This window comes from Rattus norvegicus, chromosome 5 (assembly GCF_021556685.1).
Source record: "Rattus norvegicus strain SHRSP/BbbUtx chromosome 5, alternate assembly SHRSP_T2T, whole genome shotgun sequence".
Lineage (NCBI taxonomy): Eukaryota > Metazoa > Chordata > Mammalia > Rodentia > Muridae > Rattus > Rattus norvegicus.
The window spans coordinates 15,405,907-15,426,533 of record NC_141538.1 but is presented as its reverse complement, the minus strand read 5'-3'; the positions used below and the strand labels follow the sequence as shown (position 1 = coordinate 15,426,533).

The window sequence follows — 20,627 nt, the reverse complement described above, 5'->3', positions numbered from 1 at the left end:
TTAAGCCCAGATAACAGTGGATCAATGGTGGGTGTGATTGAGCTTTGTCTGGTTAGATGTTTAAATCCTTGGTCCTTACAGTTGAAAATTTGATCTCGCTTTAGGACCCCAAAATGAACTTGAGGTACTTGTTGGATCTCTTTGCTCTTTAGTCCAATGCAGCCATATTATTTAAATCTCCATTTCCACTTCCCACTATTAATTTCACACATTCTATTGATTAACTGAGGACCAGTGGTCAAATATGACTGAGGGCATTGGTAGTGACCTCAAGTTCAATAATAGCAATGTTCCAATAGCCTGAGTGATTAAATAGAACTCAGAGAGGATGCTATGTCATGATTGCCACTTTCAAGCCAGTGTAAGTCACTCCCCTCATATCAAGGTTATTTCCAGCTCTAAAGGTAGGCCTACCTTTGTATATGTTATTGAAACCCAATTTCTAAGTATTCTCTACATATTACATACAACATTTTTCTCCCAAAAATGACACTTGAAGGAAGGCATGAATAAAACTGTCTAGAAGTGGTGACAAATGAAAGAAACAGGTAAATTGTACATCATAAAATAGTGTGCTCTAATGTCTAGTTCATCAGCGGCTATGTATTGTAATAGTTTGTAAAATGAACAAGTTTAAATATCATTTATTAACTAATAGAATATAATGAGCACATTCAGGGAGTGCAGGAAAGACTCAGGGAAAGGGGCAGTGAGCATTAGTAAGAGCCAGCCTTTCAGGAACAGAGCTCACTTCCCTGGTGGTGGCCATGATTGATCGGGCAGTTTCAGGTACTATAGACATTGCAGAGAACCGACATTTCTCAGAGGGAACATAGGTATCAAATATAGCAAGTTATCACAGAATATATTACAAAGTGTCTGTGCTTCTGGAAAAACATAACTCAGAAACAGGAGACCAGAAGCTGTCCTAGTGGACAAAGGTCGCTTCTGAGCATCTGGACACTTTAATAATGACAACAGCACGTACCTTATGATGCTTTGTGCTAAACTCCCTGGATTTACTTGCAACAAATCTTCTGCTCAGGACTGGGTCTGCTGTGGTCTAGGCTTCACATCCCTGTTAAAGAGAAGAAGCAGCATGTCAAGTGTCAAGAGAAGCTGTGGTGGGAGGTGATGTGACAGACATCAGCTACTGCTAGATCACACCAAAACAATTGGATGGAATTTCTCTCTTTGCTGCTCACTGGGCCCATGGAAACCACAGTGCAAATTGTATCAAACCTGTGACTTTGATACAGAAATGTGCTTGTGTAGATGATGTATCTGGGGTCATGACTGAGCATTTCACATTTCTTTGAATCTACTAGTCCCTTAATCAAAGCTTTGAATTTTTTCTCACATGAAACCCCAAGATTTGGTCCTACACATTTTCTATGTAATTTGGCTTTTGTTGTGACAATATTATTAAATTTGCTTAACCATAATATCTAGGAACAAGGAGACAATTTCTAGATGCATCCCTGCTAACCTTCAAGGAGTAACTGTTGATCCAGATCTTGCCTTGAGCAACATCATGGTCTTGAAAGACCCCCGGAGCGGGGAGACCCTCACTCAAGTCTCAGGATAACGCAATCCCCCAAGAACTCACGAGAGACCGATCTTTATGCAATCAACAAGAGGTTTATTGATAGGGATGACAGAAACCAGTGCACTGGGGTTGAGACTCATATCCCACACAGTCTTGACCTCGAATGGCTGGGAGAAGGGGTATTTAAAGGGAAAACCATACTGAATCTCAAGGAAGAACCTCCTCTTTCTAATGATTGTTCTTTAAGATTTTAATCTAACTTTATGGTTAACCAGTTCCTGCTACTATGGTCAGCTGCTATTGTGGTCAGCTGCTGTTATGGTTAGCTGCTATTATGGTTAGCTAGTTTCTGGAACAAAGTGGCTGAACCAGCTGGTGCAATTACTCTCTCTGTGATCAGCTAGTTTCTGGAACAGGCAGTTCCAGGGCCCGCTTTTGGCTTCAACTTTTGTCTAGGGGGCAATTTTAAACTTTTTCCTTACAGTCTGATGTGACCAATGTCAAAGGTATGTGAGGTCTCTTAATACTGTGATGATTAAGGTCATCAGTAACTTGATTGTTAGTGAATCTGTAACTGACTGCATGCTGACACATGCCACAAAACTCAAGGTAAAATTTCTTGAGCTCTGACAGAAAGAGAAAGTTGTTCAGTGCAGATTACCACTAAGGGAAGAGAGCACATGAGTTGAGATTCAAGAAATGCCTTTTTAAAAAAGAGTTCAATGAAAACAAATTACAAATTGTTAAAAAGAAGATTAAAGGGGGTTTAATAAAATGTAAGGTCTGGAAGGGTAGTTTCAGAAAATGATTGCATTCACACTAAGCTATGTAAACAAGCCCATTTGAAATCAGGTTCTGCATTGAAATAGAGAGACCTAGAACAACCATATGGGATTCAATTCTCTTCCCTCTAATCTTATTTTCTTAATGGCTTAAAGGTAAATTTAAAGTTAAATTAGGTTCAGAATGCAATTGTAAGTTAAATTGTGTGTAAAATAATAGTTTCATTTTTAAAGCAGTGGTATTAATTTGAATTTTTAAATAAACTGGTGAAAACCATGTATGTATAAAGAATGCTTTCAGCTCTTTGAAATGACTAACACTGATATATAACAGAAAAGAATCTCCTCTTGGATCCACCCCTGCCTCCCCACTACCCATCCAACTTCATGCTGTTGTTAGTGTTGTTGTTGTTGCTGCTGTTGTTGTTGTTGTTGTTGTTGTTGTTGTTGTTGTTGTTGATGATGATGATGATGATGATGATGATGATGATGATGATGATGATGCTGGTGCTGTGTTGTTTTGTATTTTAAGACATGGCTTCCCTGTATAGACCGGACTGTCCTAGAAGCTTGCACACCCCACCACCTCTATTTTAAGCTTCATGGATGCTTTGCCTGAATGTATTTTGGGCTACTATGTACATGCCTGGTGTCTGCAGATAACAGAAGAAAGTATTTGATCCCCTGAGATTGATTAGAGGTGATCTGTCATGTTATGTGGGTCTTTGTATTAGAGGCTTTCCACAGAGACCTTTGGCCAGGCCAGGTGCGAGGGTTCAGGCGAAAGGGAGAGAACTTGATCAGGAGGGGGAGTCACCTCCACTGCCTCCGCTGCCTCCTCTGCTGCAGCCGGTCCACCTTCATCGCTGCCAGTGCCGCTTCAGTTGCTCTAAGACTCCTCCAAGCAGGAGGCTGGCTAGCCAGCGAGGGATGCAGGGGAGCTTCTGGTGGTGATTTCGGGGGAGCAGATCTCTTCCCCAAGTGGCAGTGTTACAACTCTTATGACAGAAGCTCTCAGATGATGGAGTAGTTCTCACATATCTGGATAGGATTCTTATATACAGTTTTGGGGTGAGTCAGGTTCTGACAGAAAGTACTTCCTATGAGCTTGGTCTGAGAGCTTGGGAATACCTTACCTACATGTGGGAAGGTATGGTCCCTCTATGTGTCTGATGGCCATAAGCCTCTCTACGGGGGTGGGAGGGCTGCAGCTATGTAAGAGGGGCCTGGCTTCCTGGGAGTTAGGGAAACACCTACTGTCCCTTAGGGTCTCCGGGATTTCAACCTTATCTCAACCGGGAACCAGGATACCTTGCACAGCCGACCACTCCACAATGTTAATCTAGGTCCCCAGGAAGAGCAGCAAGTGTTCTTCACAGTCAGACCATCACTCTAGTTATCATTTTATTTAAAAGCAAAAGTTAAAAAAAACAGACTAGGAATCTAGTTTGTGTTGTCCAACTGCCCCTCGGTGTGAGGAGTACCTGGAGTGTGATTAATGCTGTGCTGTTAATGAAAACTGAATCTGCCTTTCCCAGTAACTATCAAATGCCAATAGAACCTCAGCCGAGTGTGAGACTTTAGGCCTACACCCCTTCCAGCATAGTGTGTATGCTGGGATTTTTGTCTAGCTTGAGCTAGAATCATAGTGATTGACCTATGTATAATTCTTTTTGTGTCTAAAAAATGCTGTGTTCTTGGGATCAGTTATTACCTCCATCTCTTACAATCTTCCTACATGTTCTTCCTTTAAGATATCTGAACCTGAAAGGAATGGGTATGAGGTAGATGCTCTTAGCTCATGATCTTGCCCACTTGGGGTGGGAGGTCTCTGTATTAATCAAGATCTACTGTAGGAAGCCTCTCCTTTTAAGACTGAGAAAAGCTCTAATTTACGGTTACAGCAGTAATTCATTAGGAGGCACTTTAATATTAAATATATTTATCACAGTAATATTGTTAGGTTCTCCATTAGGATTTAGTACATGTTCAGCCATACTTCTTGGCCTCTTTAACAATGCTAGGTAAAATTTTCATCTTAAATCCAGTCAGATATTTGTTGGTTGATTATATCCATATTATCCATGCTACTATTTTATCAGTAGGCATAGCTTACTGGACTGGTCATTGTAACTCCCAATTTATTTATGACCAGATGATGTTAATAATTACTTTCCTCTAGCAGCATGTATAACACTGTCCAGTACTGTGGATGGTAACTGGTAGAAATGAAGTTTCCAGTAATTTCCTACTTGATTTCTCTGTATTTATGAATTTATTATATACTATCTTCAACATAAATATCCTACAATTTCTGAAATATAGCTAGAACAATTGCCACAGTCAGAAATGTTTGAGGCTCTTTTGGAACTTATTGACCAACAACTTAGAAAGTAGTAACCCAGTCTTAGCAATGAGGCTTTCATTTTGTACTGTGTGATGTCCAGGTATTGTTCACCATTAAATGATAACTGCATTTAAACTATGTTTATATGTGTACTTATAGATATTTTAAGAAACTTCTATTATAATGTTTCCATACACCAAGAAAACAAATGATAAATTAAAAACTTGGACATGGCTATCCTATTGCTGAAGAAACCACTTCAGACATAGGGTCTAGAGGTCCATGAACTGAATCTGACATGAATGGCTCTTTCCGGAAAAACCACATTTATGAAGCCAGAAGGCATTGTGCAAGCTTCCAAAGAAGGGAACAAACACAGCCCTACCTGGTTTTGATGCCTAAGAACCATAAGACTGATCAACATGGTAGAATAACCTGAGGATACAGGAGCGGCTTGCCTATCTTGGCAATAATTAGTAGCTATCTATCTGGACATAAGGCTTATTTAACAAGAAGTAAATCAGACTTGATACTGGAAATCTAGCCAACTGCCCAAAGCCACTGAAGCCATGGATCTAAAAGGAGAGCCTACAAAAGTGTGTTTATTAAATTAACATAATACCTAATCCCACAGGATAACTGTAGTCCCCACTCTTCACCAAGAAACTTCTCTTTGGAACAAACTCAGACCATTACAAAAAAACTGCAATCAATCATAATACAGAATGTGGACCCTAGGCTAAAAAATCATTGCAGAAGAATTGCAGAAAAATTGTAAAAGCCAGAGGATGGGGGAGTTTGCTGTGACACTGTATAATCCAGGAATGTTAGAATCTACATCTGTAAGGTCTCATCAATATGAATCACTAAATATGAACTGAATAAGTACAACAATAGACATAATAACCTAACATGGATGGGAAAAATCCAAGAGGCCTCAACCCTGCACAAAGAACTATAGGCATCTAAAGAAATCTGAAAACAACAAAATGGTCCATTTATGCAATAACCACAATTTTTACAATGATTCTGAGTACATACATAATTTTTCTCAATATGATTTTTAATACATATCTTATGTGTATGGGAAGGATCTTATAGTATGCTCTAAAATATAATAAAGAAATAATATAAAAGAATGCACAAATACCTCGAAATGGTTAGTGTCTGATGAAACCTCTTGGTTTTGAAGACTATACACAAAGATTTACCTTACTGCTCAGTTTTATAAAACTTTGCTTTGACTTGATAACCTTTTATTTATCCAATATATTTATTTGTTGTAATTTATTGTTGGCTTCTGTATTATGTAAAATTGTTAAATTATAATTATTTTTTATCCTGAAATAATGAAATCTCTGCTGGCAAGGATGTGGAGAAGAGGAACACTCCTCCAATGTTGGTGAGATAGAAAGCTGGTAAAAACCATTCTGGAAATCAGTCTGGAGGTTCCTCAGAAAATTCAACATAGTACTACCTGAGAATCCAGCTATACCTCTCTTGGGCATATATCCAAATAATGTTCCAACATACAACAAGGGCACATGCTCTACTACGTTCATAGCAGCCTTATTTATAATAGCCAGAAGTTGGAAAGAACCCAGATGCCCTTCAACAGAGGAATGGATACAGAAATTGTGGTACATCTACACAATGGATATCAGCTATCAAAAACAATGACTTTGTGAAATTAATGGGCAAATGGATGGAACTGGAAAATATCATCCTGAGTGAGGTAACCCAATCACAGAAAAACACACATGGTATGCACTCATTGATAAGTGGATATTAGCCCAAAAGTTCAGAATACCCAAGATACAATTCACAGACCACATAAAGCTCAAGAAAATGAATAACCAAAATGTGGATGTTTCAGTTCTTCTTTTTTTTTTTTTTTTTGAGCTGAGGACTGAACCCAGGGCCTTGTACTTGCTAGGGAAGAGCTCTGCCACTGAGCTAAATCCCCAACCCCTCAGTTCTTCTTAAAAGGAGAACAAAAATACTCACATGAGGAAATATGGAGACAAAGTGTGGAGCAGAGACTGAAGGAAAGGCCATTCAGTGACTGCTCCACCTGGGAATTCAACCCATACGAAGCCACCAAACCCAGACAATATTGCAGATGTCAAGAAGTGCATGCTGATAGAAGGAGCCTGATATAGCTTTCTCCTGGGAGTCTCTGCCAGAGCCTGACAAATACAGAGGCAGATGCTTGCAGCCAATCATTGAACTGAGAACAGGGTCACCAGTGGAGGGGTTAGGAAAAAGTCTGAAGGAGATGAAGGGATTTGCAACCCCATAAGAAGAACATCGACCACCCAGACCTCCCAGAGCTTCCAGGAACTAAACCACCATCCCAAGAGTACACAGGGATGAACCTATGACTCCAGCCGCATATGTAGCAGAGAATGACTTTGTTGGGCATCAATAGGAGGAGAGGCCCTTGGTCCTATCAATGCTTGATGCCCCAGTGTAGGGGAATGTCAGGGCGGGGAGGTGCGAAAGAGTGAGTGGGTGGGTGGAGGAACATAGAAGCAGGCAGAGATAGTAGTTTTCTGGAGGGGAAACCAGGAAAGAGGATAACATTTGGTATGTGTAAAAAAAAAATCCCGTAAAAGAAAAAAAAATGTCCAAAAAAAAAAAACTGTGGTAAAATGTCATTTTAAAATCAACTGTTGTTCTGGTATATTGTAAGGCAATTTTTAATTGTAGAAAGCCTAAATGTGTGTATGAGGCAGAGTTGGTGATTTACCCAATATCATTCATTGTCTTACTAGATATTTAAGGCTCAGAGCCTAAAATCTAAATCTTACAATTTCAAAAGCATTATTGTTTACTTTGTTGCCTTATATGCATTTTAAAACTTTTCCTTTCTGTGAAAATTTATTTAGAGTGCACTGAAAGGGTTGACTCGTATCAGGCACCATAATAAAATTGATATGGACAGAATGAGAAAGTTCTGACCATCAGCGTGAATGCAGCTAATTCCTTTTTCCCTGTGCCTTGTTACTAAGACTCGAAAAGGAGAATAAACCCCAGGAATGTCACAACAGTGACTGCAACATCCACAGGAGGTTTGACTAGGAATTTCCAGCATTTTAAACCTACAGTGAGGTTCACACATAGAATAGTGGAGCCATGGTGGCACACATTTTTAATCTCAGCACTCAAGGAGGCAGAGACAGGTGGATCTCTGAGTTGGACGCCAGCCTTTCTTGGTTAATGTTAAGCTATTTAATCATAACATATTTAAAATCAAAGGAAAAAAACAGCAATTTTGAGGAGGAAGGTTCTATTACTTGATCTAAGAAATCTATATTTACTTTCAAATGATATTTAAGTACAAAGGCATTGGTTCATAGTGTGGAATTGGAGGAAGAGACACCAGTGAACTCTGCAGTATCTTCTCAGGAATGGTGAGTTAGAATTGTGACATCAGCAGTCACTGAAGAGGATCAGCAATCTCAATCCTGCAAGCAGAGCCTGATGATATTTGTCAATATAATTCACTCTTCATTCTCCTTCTGGGTATTCCTCTTTGCCTTATGTTATAGACACACAAAGTGATTTGTCACAGATATACAAGTGTGTATCCTTACAATAATGAATATCCTGGACGCTCTGAAGACCCCAGCATTGTCATTCACTGCTTTTATGTGTCTTCATTCCAAGACTGTCTACTCTGTCCATTGTCTACTACATAGAAAAATTCTAATTTAGTGATAAAATTGAGTATCTAGGAATAAAGATTTTGAGGCTTTGGTGTATCCACAACCACTGTGCCATGCCTTAATGCTTCTTAGAGAGCAGACAGTATATAGAGGAAGACAACACAATCTCAAAAGCTGATCTCATTAATGTGTACAGCATGCTCTAATTTTTCTTTGCTTTTGTTAGATTGATGCAAAAGAAATTGTGGTTTAAGGACAGGTTTGCTAGATTATTATAATTAGGGTCAAACCCATCATCTTTAATCAAAATGAAAATCATATAATCAATACATTTCTCAGTCAACAATACAAAACTATGTTTCCAGAAGTGTAAAAATCCAATTTTAGGATTGGAGTAACTCATGAGAAGCATCTTCTGCATCCCGCTGGTTGTCTTCAAGATGCTTAAAGAAGAGAAGTTTGTGTGTAAAAAGTCCAGTGAATGCAATGGTTGAAGCAAAACCTCATGTCACAATTTGTTCTGTTTTTGAAGTTTGGATTGTATGACTTTCATGGTGGAGAAGAATTGGGGACATTTTGCTGAGCATTTTATGGGTATAGGTCTTGAAGTTTATAGAGTATCTCATCAATTTTCTATGAGCAACTTCTAAGATGTGGCAGTGTAGAAGGGATTAAGAAAGCTCTAATTGATTTGACTAAGAACACACTAATAGTCATCATTACCATTCTTTTGATGTGAGACTGGCTCTAAAAAGTATTTAAAAGCCACATCCTGGTCTCAACCAGACATCATAAATATACAACCAACTTTTCATCATCACTTCCAGACTTATAGAAAAATAGTTTGTTGTTACTAACTAGAGTAAAAGAAGAGAACGTTTAAAGATGATCTTTTTGTTTAATTTTCATTCAGCTCATGAAGTACCTATCAGCTTGTTGAGCATTTCCACCAATCTAATTTGCTTTAAATGCCAAATGACTATCAGATGGTCCACATCCATGTTGTGTTTTTTGATAACTTTAAAGAGACTCAGGTTTAATAACTATTCTAAAATAGTCAGTGTCAGATTCCAAAGCCCAACCCCTGTGCTCTTCATCTTTAAGGCTCTTATCTCCTTTGCAAAAAATTTTTAACCACTACGGAAGATAAGTGTAGTAGCAATTACTGAGTCAAATGCATTGCTGATATATCCATATGGAACTTGAATAAGGAAATAACTTATATTTGCTTTCTATCTAATATCACATCTATAGTATAAAATAAAAACTAAGCAAGCAGCAAATAATAAATCATTAACACGAAAAAGAAAGAAATGTGCTCTACTACAATATGCACAATGACATTTATTTAAGAATGTCATTTCAACAATACAAATAATACGATTACATTTACACTAACTTTTTTAAAGATTTATTTATTTATTATATAAATGCATTGTAGTTGTCTTCAGACACCAGAAGAGAACATCAGATCCCATTACGGATGGTTGTGAGCCACCATGTGGTTGCCGGGAATTGAACTCAGGACCTCTGGAAGAGCAAATGGTGCTCTTAACCACTCAGATATCTCTCCAGCTCATATTCACACTAACTTAATAAAGGGTCATCACAGCTTCACCAATGACATCCACGGCCAAGGATAAAAACATATCTCAAAATCTCTGACAGAAAGCTCTCTGAAAATTAAAAATTTGGAAAAAGCAAAGTACTATGTAATAAAAACCATTTAAAAGCAAATATTATGTAAAACTGAGTTAAAATATATTGATATAGACAAAAATCACATCAACAAACATGTACGTAAATTTGAAGATCTCAAATTAATCATTTAAGTGCCAAATCTAAAGATTAGACATGAAAAATGACAAATGAAACTTTATGTCTATCTTTTTAAAACTCATTGACTCCAGTTTATACTATTCATATACTTCTGAGTGCGACACTATCCTCTGCAGTTTGGTTAGTGTGCCAGGAGCTACCCTTAAAGAAAACAGAATCTCCCCCCTTAAAAAGGTATCAGCTGGCCATAGCGCCTCAGTTAAGAGAAGGAACATATGAAACTCTTTCCGCTCTATGCCAGAACATTGACAGCCTTGATCCTTTGTAAATCTTACACTGGCAACCAAGGTTGCAGTTGTGTTCATGAGTGCCAAGATGCTGTTTATTTTAGAAGACGCTGCTTCCCTTTAGTACTTCCTGTCCTGTCCTTGACAATTTCTCTACTTCCTCTTTCACAATGGTCCATGAGCTTTGTTGAGGGACTGTGAAATAGATGTCCTATGCATGTCTTAGCATGACTTAGTCATTTAGTTTCCGCCCTTTGACCAGTTGTAAGTTTTTGTGTTAACTACTGTCCACTGCACAATAGAATTTCTCTGATGATGTCTGAGATTTGCCCTATCTACAGATACAGAAATACAAATCTAGAGACCAGTGTTCTGCAGGCAGCCAGGGGGAGACTCTGATTACACATGGGGCAGAGCATGAGCATAGGAAACCTCAAAGCTCACCAACAGAGTGACGTGCTTCCTCCAATAAAGCCACATGTACACTAATAAGGCCACACCTCCTAACAGTGCCACTTCCTATGGTCAAACATTGAAATACATGAATCTATGGAAACCAAACCTACTCAAACCACCTCATTCCATTCTTTAACCCTCCCCTCAGAGACTTGTAGACATAACATAATGCAAAATGTATTTAGTCCAACTTCAAATTCTCTTCTGATATTCATGCGACTATAATCCCCTAGAAAATTATAAAGTACATCACATACTTCTAACATCTCAGAATGTACTTTACCATTCTAAAGCATCGTAGTGAGAAAATACTGGACCAGAGCAAGACTGAAAACCAACTGAGCAAATTCTAAACTCTGTATCAGTTGCTTTTTGCAATCTCTTCCTGCCTTCAAAACCTGTACTAACTGGGAGATTCTTAGACATTATCGAATCCGCCTGCAGTATGAGGTCTATCTCTGGAACATTGATGCTTTGTGCACTCAGAAAACATTTCCCAGATTTCACCTCAGTGTTGCTGGTCGCAATCACTGCTAATTTCTTAGCTCCAACTAAGCAGCATCAATTTCCCCAGTAATCCTTCTATTCTTGACTCTAAACCCAGAGTCATGTGACAAAAGCTGCCAAGTTCTGCTGCTTGCTAGGGCTGGAACATCACCCCCTTGTTCCTTTACATTTTCGCTAGCTTTCTGGTTTTGATGATTTCCTTCACTACCTAAGCTTGGCTCATCAGGAACTTGCTCTGCAGACTGACCTTGAATTCAGAGATCTGCATGGCCCTGTTTCCTGAGTTCTAGGAATAAAGGTATGTACCATCACACCTGGACCTAAGCTTTTCTTTAATACCTTTTTATTATGAGTATGGCCACTATGCCTCAAGATCTGGATTAAGGGCATCTTGTCCTCCTGCCTCAAGATTCAGAGAGAAGGTGTGCACTTCATTTCTGACTGTTGTTCATTCCAGATGTAGACAAGTTGGCAAGCTAGAATAGTCATCACAGTCCAACCCATGTCAACTTGACACACAATCGTATCTCCTTATGTTCAAATGAAAACAATAACCATGTCATAATAATACCTAACATATAATTATCCAAAATACAGTAGCAAACACATAGTAAATTTAGACTAGATAGCAATGTCTCTTTTCACCATGCTTTTCATAAGATGAAAGCTTTGCTGAATAGACTTTTGCTTAGGGAAGCCATCACTCCCTTAATCTGTTTATCTCCATGAACACCGGATTTAGCTTCATTCCACTCCCTGGTGCCCTTTAATACTTGAAACATATGCTTTGTATTTTTCCTTTTCTAAGCTTGCTATGCTTGATCAAAATCCTATTCATAAGAGTGAAACTTAAGACACAGTCTATGTTAGATGCTTTTGAGACTTCCTTAGTCAATGCAATTGATCTAAATCTCTTCACTTTAGCCTCAGGCAGACTCATCAGACCAGGACAAAAAGCAGCCACATTCTTCACCAAATGACATCACAGGAATGATTTCTAGGCAATATACTAAAATTCTCCTCCTTTGAAATCTCTTGAGCCCTAAAGTTTAAAACACCATCAACACCAATGTCTTCCTTAGTCCTATTAGGATGGTTCATTAAGCTCCACTTAAAGCATTCCACTGTTTTCCAAAGTCCCCAAAGCCACAGTTCTCCAAACAAAAACCTGGTCAACCCTATCACACTAATACCTCTCTCCTGGTACAACTTTTGTCTTGGATAGGGTTTCGTCTCTGTGAAGAAACACCATTACCAAGGAAACTTTTATAAAGGAAAATATTTAATTAGAATTGCCTAATAGTTTCAGAGATATAGTCCATTATCATCAAGGTGGGAATCATGGCAAAGTCCAGGCAGACTTGGTGCTGGAAAACTTGACCCAAAGGCAGTCAGGAATATCCTTTGTTCTGCAGGCAGACAAGAGAAGGCTCTGATTCCACATGGGGCCTCCGTAAGAGACCTCAAATCCCATGTACATGGTGGCACACTTCCTCCAAGAAGACAAGTTTACTCCAATAAAGTCATACCTCCTAATAGTGCTACTTTCTGTGGCCAAGCATTGAAACATATGAATCTATAGGGTCCAAACCTATTCAAAGCACCACAACATGATTCAAAGCTTATTAAGAATATTTATAACCCCCCCAATAGCTTACAGAACTTTAGTTCTGTGAGGGTTATCTGTAAGGAAGACATCTTACTGCTCAATATTACCTTGTTTTATACACATTCTATACCCAATAGGAATACACCCAACATACATGGCAACCTCAGCCACAAGGTTTTATCATCAAGTTCTGGTGGCCGACAAAGAGTAATGGCAAAAGATTATATTTTTTAGGAGTCTCTGAGACAGCAGCTTGAGAGGTAATATCCCACTTGTGCCATATGCTTTTCATGCATTTCCTTAGATAAATTTTAAACTATGTATAAATAAATTGAATATAAGAACATATAAATAGAACCATCAACTGAAACTTATTGGTACATATCAGTTATACCAGATGAATTATGCAAGTAAAACATCTACTATGTCAACAGTATGTGGATGAAAAATTATGATTGAAGGTGTCATTAGAAAATTTATTAAATACATCCTTAGGGGAAAATTGCTAAGTTGACTAAAACAAGAAAGGAAAGATAGAAAGAATACAAAAACTAAAGCTAACAGTACACATAATACCCAAAGATACAGCCCTTCCAGGGATAAAGCAGGAGTAGGCATGTGTCTTTGAGCCTACCAAGTTCATTTAAAGAGTGTCCTTTATGTTCCATTTTCCCTGGTAAAAATAAAAACACACGAGCAAACTATTTCTTTCTTTCCACTGCCTAAAAAATTAATGCAAAGTGTATCAAAGAACAAAAGGTAATAATACTGAAAATGAAAAGAATGAAGTGATAATGTACATGACAGTGAAGGCACAATTCCTCAGCCTCAGAGTATGAAAGACAGCAAAGATAGCATTAATCAGGCACCAAGAAAAATGGAGGCTGTTTTATGCCATTTCGAAATTTATACTCTAGGAAGGGAAAGGACTGTTCACAAAATGAGAAAGAATTTAATGATTTCTCCAATAAAACATATTTATATTAAAACATATTATATTTAGAATATAACTAAATACTTATATACATACAACAGCTTATATACAAATGCTGAGTACAATTGTCATTGATCTTTCTTTAAATCATGTCTGTATTTAACATCTTTGAGAACTTCACACATGTTTACAATGTGTTTAGATTATATTCATTCCCCCTCTTTCCTCACTTCTCTCAATCTCTTTTCTTCTCAATTTCATAGACATATTTTAAAACCCACCAAGTCTGATTATTAGTGTGTGTGTGTGTGTGTGTGTGTGTGTGTGTGTGTGTGTGTGTGTGTAGGTTTGTGTGTATGAGTGTAGGGTCATCCACTGGAAAGTAGATACCTTATTAGTGGCTACATCCTCAAAAATTATTAGTATTCCCTTAGCAGTCTATATTAGTCACAGGGTTCTATAGAGTCACAAAACTTATGGAATATCTCTCTATATTGAGGGAATTTATTGTGAACTGTAGTCCAATTAACCCAACAATGGTCAGCTGTGAATGGGAAGTCCAAGAATTGAGTAGTTGCTCAGTCCCATGTGGCTAGTTGTTTCGGGTAGTCTTCTGTAGATGTAGGTTCCAACAGATGTGCTGGCAAGTAAATACAAGCATACAGAGAAGAGGGAAACGTCTTCCAATGTCCTTATGTAATCCTCCAGCAGAAGGTGTGACCCAGATTTATCCCAGGCTGACCTTGAACTCAGAGATCCTTTTGCCTCAGTCTCCTGGGATTAAGAGCATGCAGTACTTTACTTGGTTCTGACCTTTTCACAGCCACAATGCCTCAAGATCTCTATGCCAAGATCCTGATCAGAAACTTGTGTCTTGGGTGAGCCCTACAATTCTGGATTGTAGTTCATTCCAGATATAGCCAAGTTGACAACCAGGAATAGTCATTACACAGTCATAACTGTCAATAACTTCTCAGCAAGGGCTAAGACCTCCTTAACTTCACCCTCATATTTATTGAAATTTTGTCTTGAGGTTTAGAGCCCCTGTCATTGTTCTTGATAACTAAATAATATAAACAACTAAAATGTCCACAAACGAGTCAATAAACTGGGTTATAGCAAAGCGACAGCATTCCGTTAGGCAATTGAGGTATTCTGACACATTTTACAACTTGGATTAAAACAGAAAGTATGATCAGTTAAATAAACAATTCACACCCTACAACCCCTAAAACTGCACTGAATGAAGTGCACAGGTTACGCACAGCAGTTTGGGGCTGAAAATTGATCATTGTCTACCAAAGGCTGGAGAACCGTAGCAGGTCATGTGGGATTGTGAGGAAGGATAAAATGAAAAATGTTATATTTACAAAACTGATTGTATAAATGATGCATGATGATGAATGTATGAAGTAATTTGGCTGTACCTTTCAAATGAGTGAGTTCAAATGAGTATAGTGCATGAGGTATATTGCCCCAAGCTCTTTAAAATAAAAGCAAAAGTGAGCTAAAGTAAAATAAGTCATCAAATAATACCATGATTATCAATTAGCAGGTAACCCAACAGTCACATAAGGTAATTAAATGATCACAAATTTTATCCAGTAATATGCTACTTAAAATCCCAAACACTTATAGCTCCAAAAATTACATATAAATAAACAAAAACTTGATAAGAGCTTAATTTATAAAAGTTATAAATTAAAAATAAACCGTACTGCTTCATGAACTATTAAAAAATATTTAAATAAACTGTGGCATGCTGAGATGCCACTCAGAAACAAAGAGGAATGAACTATCTACATGTACAACAGCTTGGGTGCAGCTTGAGGGAATGACAGTGTGAAAATCCTCTCTAGAAGGTCTGTGCACCACAGGACTGCCTTTACAACCTCAGAAAGAAAGATGAAGGCAAGGAGAACAATGTACCATCAAAGTTCATGATCTAGAGAGGCAATGGGTAGAGGATGAAGTGATGTAAAGCACAGTGGAGAGCCAAGATGGAAATGGGCTTTTCCTTCATCCAGATACAGAGACAGGGAATTGCTGTGGCTTGGGCTTTAATTTCTCCATAACCATTGTGTTAAAACCGTGATCCTTAGGCTGGTGTTATTGGGATATGTTATTAGGAGGTATGGTCTAGTCGGAGGCTCAAAAGTCATATGAAGGCTGCCTTAAAGAGAAATTATTGGATCCTGTCTTCTTTGATTTTCCGAATGTCCATGAGGAGAGTGTGCATGTGGCTCTGGAACACCTCTAGCAGATTCACAACAAAACTATACCCATTCACCCAACTAATGATGAACCAAAAACTCCCAAAACATGTGCCACATCCAATTTTTTCTTTTTACAAGTTATGTCAGGTATTTGCTATAGTGATGGTTGACTAGTGGCCCAGTGAGAGATAGGCAGACCTTAAAACCTGTGATAAAATTGTACAATGCCAGACTCTCTCTTCTTCTCAATCATCTATTATCTATCTATCATCTATCTATTACCTATCTCCACTCTCTTTCTCTCGTATACACACTTTTATACACTCACACAGTACGTAAAATCATGTGCTTATACTCACACATACACAGTGACACAAATGCACTCACATTCAGGTACTCACACATAGACATGTGTAAATAAAGCTGTAATTCAGTAAGAGGTCCACTGGCTACATCCATGCCACTGTTCTGGTTCTTATACAACAGACATAAGTTGAATATATAAGGCCTTTTATTTAGATCTATTAATGATGACTTCACATTTAAGATAGAATGTTCTTTGAATTTCTATGTTCCTGCAGTCTGTGTAGCCAAGGGCTTTCTTTCTGTAATTCCTCAACCCCTTAGGGCCCACAGTGTAGGATTTGCAAATATAATAAGATAGGCTGAAATATAGGTTGTTTTCAGAGCTAGAATTCTCTGGAGGGGGGAGCTGTAGAATATCAACTGAAAAACTGCATAAAAATTCTCGCTGTGAACGGAGTTTGCCCATGGCTCACATTCTGCAACGTCTGCAGGTGACTACCAAATTGTATGCTGATCACATCTTACAGTTTGAAAAGAACCAGCAGGTTGCTACAATCTTAATGACGTGTCATCAGTCGAAAGTGTTTTGTACGTATTATTCCCTAAACTAGAGTTATTGTGAGTACTGGAACAGGATCATCAGCTCCTCCTTTCTACAAGGTGGAAAGACACAACCATTGCTGATGAGCAAGGCAACAAACCTGGACACTATCTCGCCTCAAAATTATTCGAGTCTAAAACATAAAAGTAGGAAGTTCATATTTATAGTACATGGGACTTTCACTCTGCCGTGGAGATACACTAAAATATACTTTATCATTTAACCTTTAAAGCATTCCTCATCATTCATAAGCATCCCAATTTCATTGGTGTTAACTCAGGTACTGGAAAGAGCACAAAATTTTTCTAGGTAAGTAATGTCTTTTGGATCGTATTTAATTTCTCTATGAATATGATCCCTACATGTTTAATGTAACACTGGGAATTTCAGAAAATGTAAAACAATATTGCAATAGTGAGCTAGCTCAGATCCAAAAAGACAGTTATCACATGTTCTTGCTTACCTATGGCTCCGAGCTGTAAATGGTAAGATATGAGACTGTGTCCCAGAGTAACCTCAAAATCCAGGAAAGTAGAAAGGGAGAGAGACCAATAGAGAAGGGAGTAGCGGGGCACAAGGGATAAGGAGAAAATAGGAAAAGTAGGGGAGCTTTAACTGGGGAGGAAGGTTAATATGAAAGGAGAGGAAGAGAGAAAAGAGAGATAAATAACAAGAAAAATCCATAAAGGATCATATTTACATAGTATATATTAATTATGTAAAATTACATACTAACTATGTATGTATGTATGTGTGTGTATTTAAATAAAGCCATGCTACTTGGGCTCAAAATGATACTGCCAACACTCATAGACTCTCTAAAAAAATACTCAGTAGCATGAGAAAATTTATTTTGAGCTGTTGCTCAGGATAGTCCAAGAAACTCCAAAAACAATATAGGCTATTGTTATTGTCCTTGGTTAACTACCAGAGGTTGGAGGTAAGTCTCTATTGCTAAAGACAACACACACTTCTGACACAGGACTCTGATAATTTGAGCTGGAACTTACCTGAAAGCCACCTCCCTGAGGAATAGTTTCACAGTACTTGAAAGTGGCCTGGAAGCAGCCAAAGGAGGAAAGCAATCAATAGTATTGCCCAGCAGTAATGCCTATGAGACACAACTATGACCAGCAGGGCAAAGTACTTCTAAGGGTGAAATAGTGGCACTTAAAACTTAGTGGTAACCAAAAGATCTCTAAATGGTCTTAAGGAATGCCCAACAGGGGAAAATGGCTAGTGAGGTTCTAACTCTTAGAGGAAAACATTCCTCTAAAATGTTACCTTCCTAAAACCATATTATTCTTAACTGTATTCTAAACATGTATCCTTATACGCACAGGGTATCCTCTCATAAAGCTTCATTCACTTTGACACAGATAGAGGCATTACAGAAAACTACAACTGATCAAAATGTAGAGAACTACTTACCATGGGCTCCAGGCCCTAATGGATACATCTACAACACTACCCCTACCCCAAAATCTCAGTGAGCATCGCAGAAGAAGGGACACAATGGTTGTAAGAGCCAAAAGAGGAAATCTGATGCAAGATTGTGTTTTCTAGACATGACAGGAAAATTAGACCTATGAAAGCTCAATGCATTATGTCTGCCTAAATCAGACCTTCACTGACAAAACAACTCGATAATAGCATTTATGGGGGAAATCTTACAGGGTCCTATTCCTAGATTAAGAGCTACAGGCAATTAATGGTTATTGAGAAGAGAGATTAGTCTCTCAGAGGGATAAGGACTGTAATTGACTGTTTAATACCAAGTGGTCAGACCTAAACACACAAACAACTGTAAAGGGGCTCAATGGTCTGTGTCTATATATTTATTCACATGTGCATATAACTGTATGAAACTATAATAATGAAAGAGAGAGTTCATGAATTTTAGAATGAATAGGGAACATGAGAAAAGTGAGTGGGAGGAAAATCAAGGAAGATACAATATAAGTACACTTTAATTAAAAATAAAATAAAATGCAAACCCCTCAAGACCTTAAAAGTAATAATAAAAAAAGACAGATAGTATACAGGTATAATACACACAACTCTAATCACCTTAGCCTCAGTATTTTCAGGTGTCCTGGCCGGATAAGACTGGGACAACTGCTGCTCCACTGAGGATGCTCTAATGTATACTACAGAAAACTAATATGTACAGGGACTGATATCCTGGCATAGAGAGCTTCACATTTTAAGCAAACTAGTTCCTCCCCCAAATTCACAGAGAGATCGGGGAGGCAGAAACAGAGACAGAGAGCTCTTCAGTCATCTCAGTGATCTACTTCTCAGTAACCATGTTACCTCTAAATTGTGTGTGCTGAATCACCACAGAGGTCAGAAACACTTGGTGAAATATGACCTACCGCATTGTCTCTATGACAGGCTATTTAGGTTAGATGTAGTAAATTAGAAGATAAGTTTAAAGTGCAGTAGATATGACATGCTTTCTCTCCACAAACTTAAGCCTAAAGTCTCAGTTGGGATATGTCTGCTTGCTCTTTATTTTGTCATAAATTACACCTACTCCTGATCATCATACAGACTGTCTAGTAAAGTGTTCCTTTGTATACCCAGACCCCTTCCTGGAGCAAAAACATCCATTTGTCTTGCTTGACTTTCTTGGGGGAAAACTGATAACAATAATTAAAATCGATTGTTCCAGCCAAAGTCTTACAGACAACTCTCTGTACCACAGCATACTTCAAAGGTGGTCCTCACACTGTTGTCCTCCTTGCTGTAGGATATGATGAATACACAAGCCTTGTGTGCTTGGTGCATAGATTGGTGTATATTTAAAACATGGCCTGGTCCCAACTGCTGACATCACCATTCACCTCAGCATCCCTGCTGTGTCATTTGACTGGTTGGTATATTTGAAAAGTAAATGAGAAAAACTCCATAGTAACAGAAGGAGGTAGTTTATGTAGTCACAAAACTACATTTGAGGTACATTCTTTTTCTCAATCTAGCCCAGACCTAAGATTAGTTCTTAGTCTAATATTACCATTCCTATGCATTATTACTACTTTTATTTTATTCCGATATTACTATTCCTATTTGATCTTCACACATGAACTGATATCTGAACTACAGAACATTGTAGGGTATTTTGTCTTTTTTACCTCTCTCTAACTCTACCACGAATTGAGCCAAGGACAAAGAATCCTTATACTCAAGCAGGTATTCTGAGTGAACAAAGAAGGTCATGATGCTGAGAGGACTCCATGGTTTAGCTATTGTGGAATAAAACAATGTAGGGCTATTTTCAAAACCACTTTGACAATCTGAGATGCGTGTATGGGAAGCTGATGATTCATTTCCCTGCCCTTGGAAGAGATTCCAAGCTCTTGAGAACAGAAAGGACAAGATGAGGTCAAAGAAAATTTCACGGCATATTACACTAATTATTGTTTTCAATAAAAAGATAGTCAAGCATATTTTCTAAAAAAAAAAAGTAAAGCCAATCTAATGTATAAAATGAATTTTTAAATGACATAATATATAATTATTAGTTTTATAACTCCTTACAAATAATACAAATGACTCATTTCCCTATGGGAAATTCAAC

General features: G+C 38.0%; 1 protein-coding gene across 2 annotated transcripts in view; it reads right to left on the bottom strand.

Moving 5' to 3' along the window:
* The window catches only part of Sntg1 (syntrophin, gamma 1), an 841,911-nt gene that overhangs the window by 665,383 nt on the left and 155,901 nt on the right, over positions 1–20,627 (bottom strand). For both annotated transcript variants that reach the window (NM_001411862.1, XM_087550418.1), the window contains 1 exon segment: positions 989–1,078. The gene's annotated coding sequence lies outside the window, so the exon portion shown is untranslated.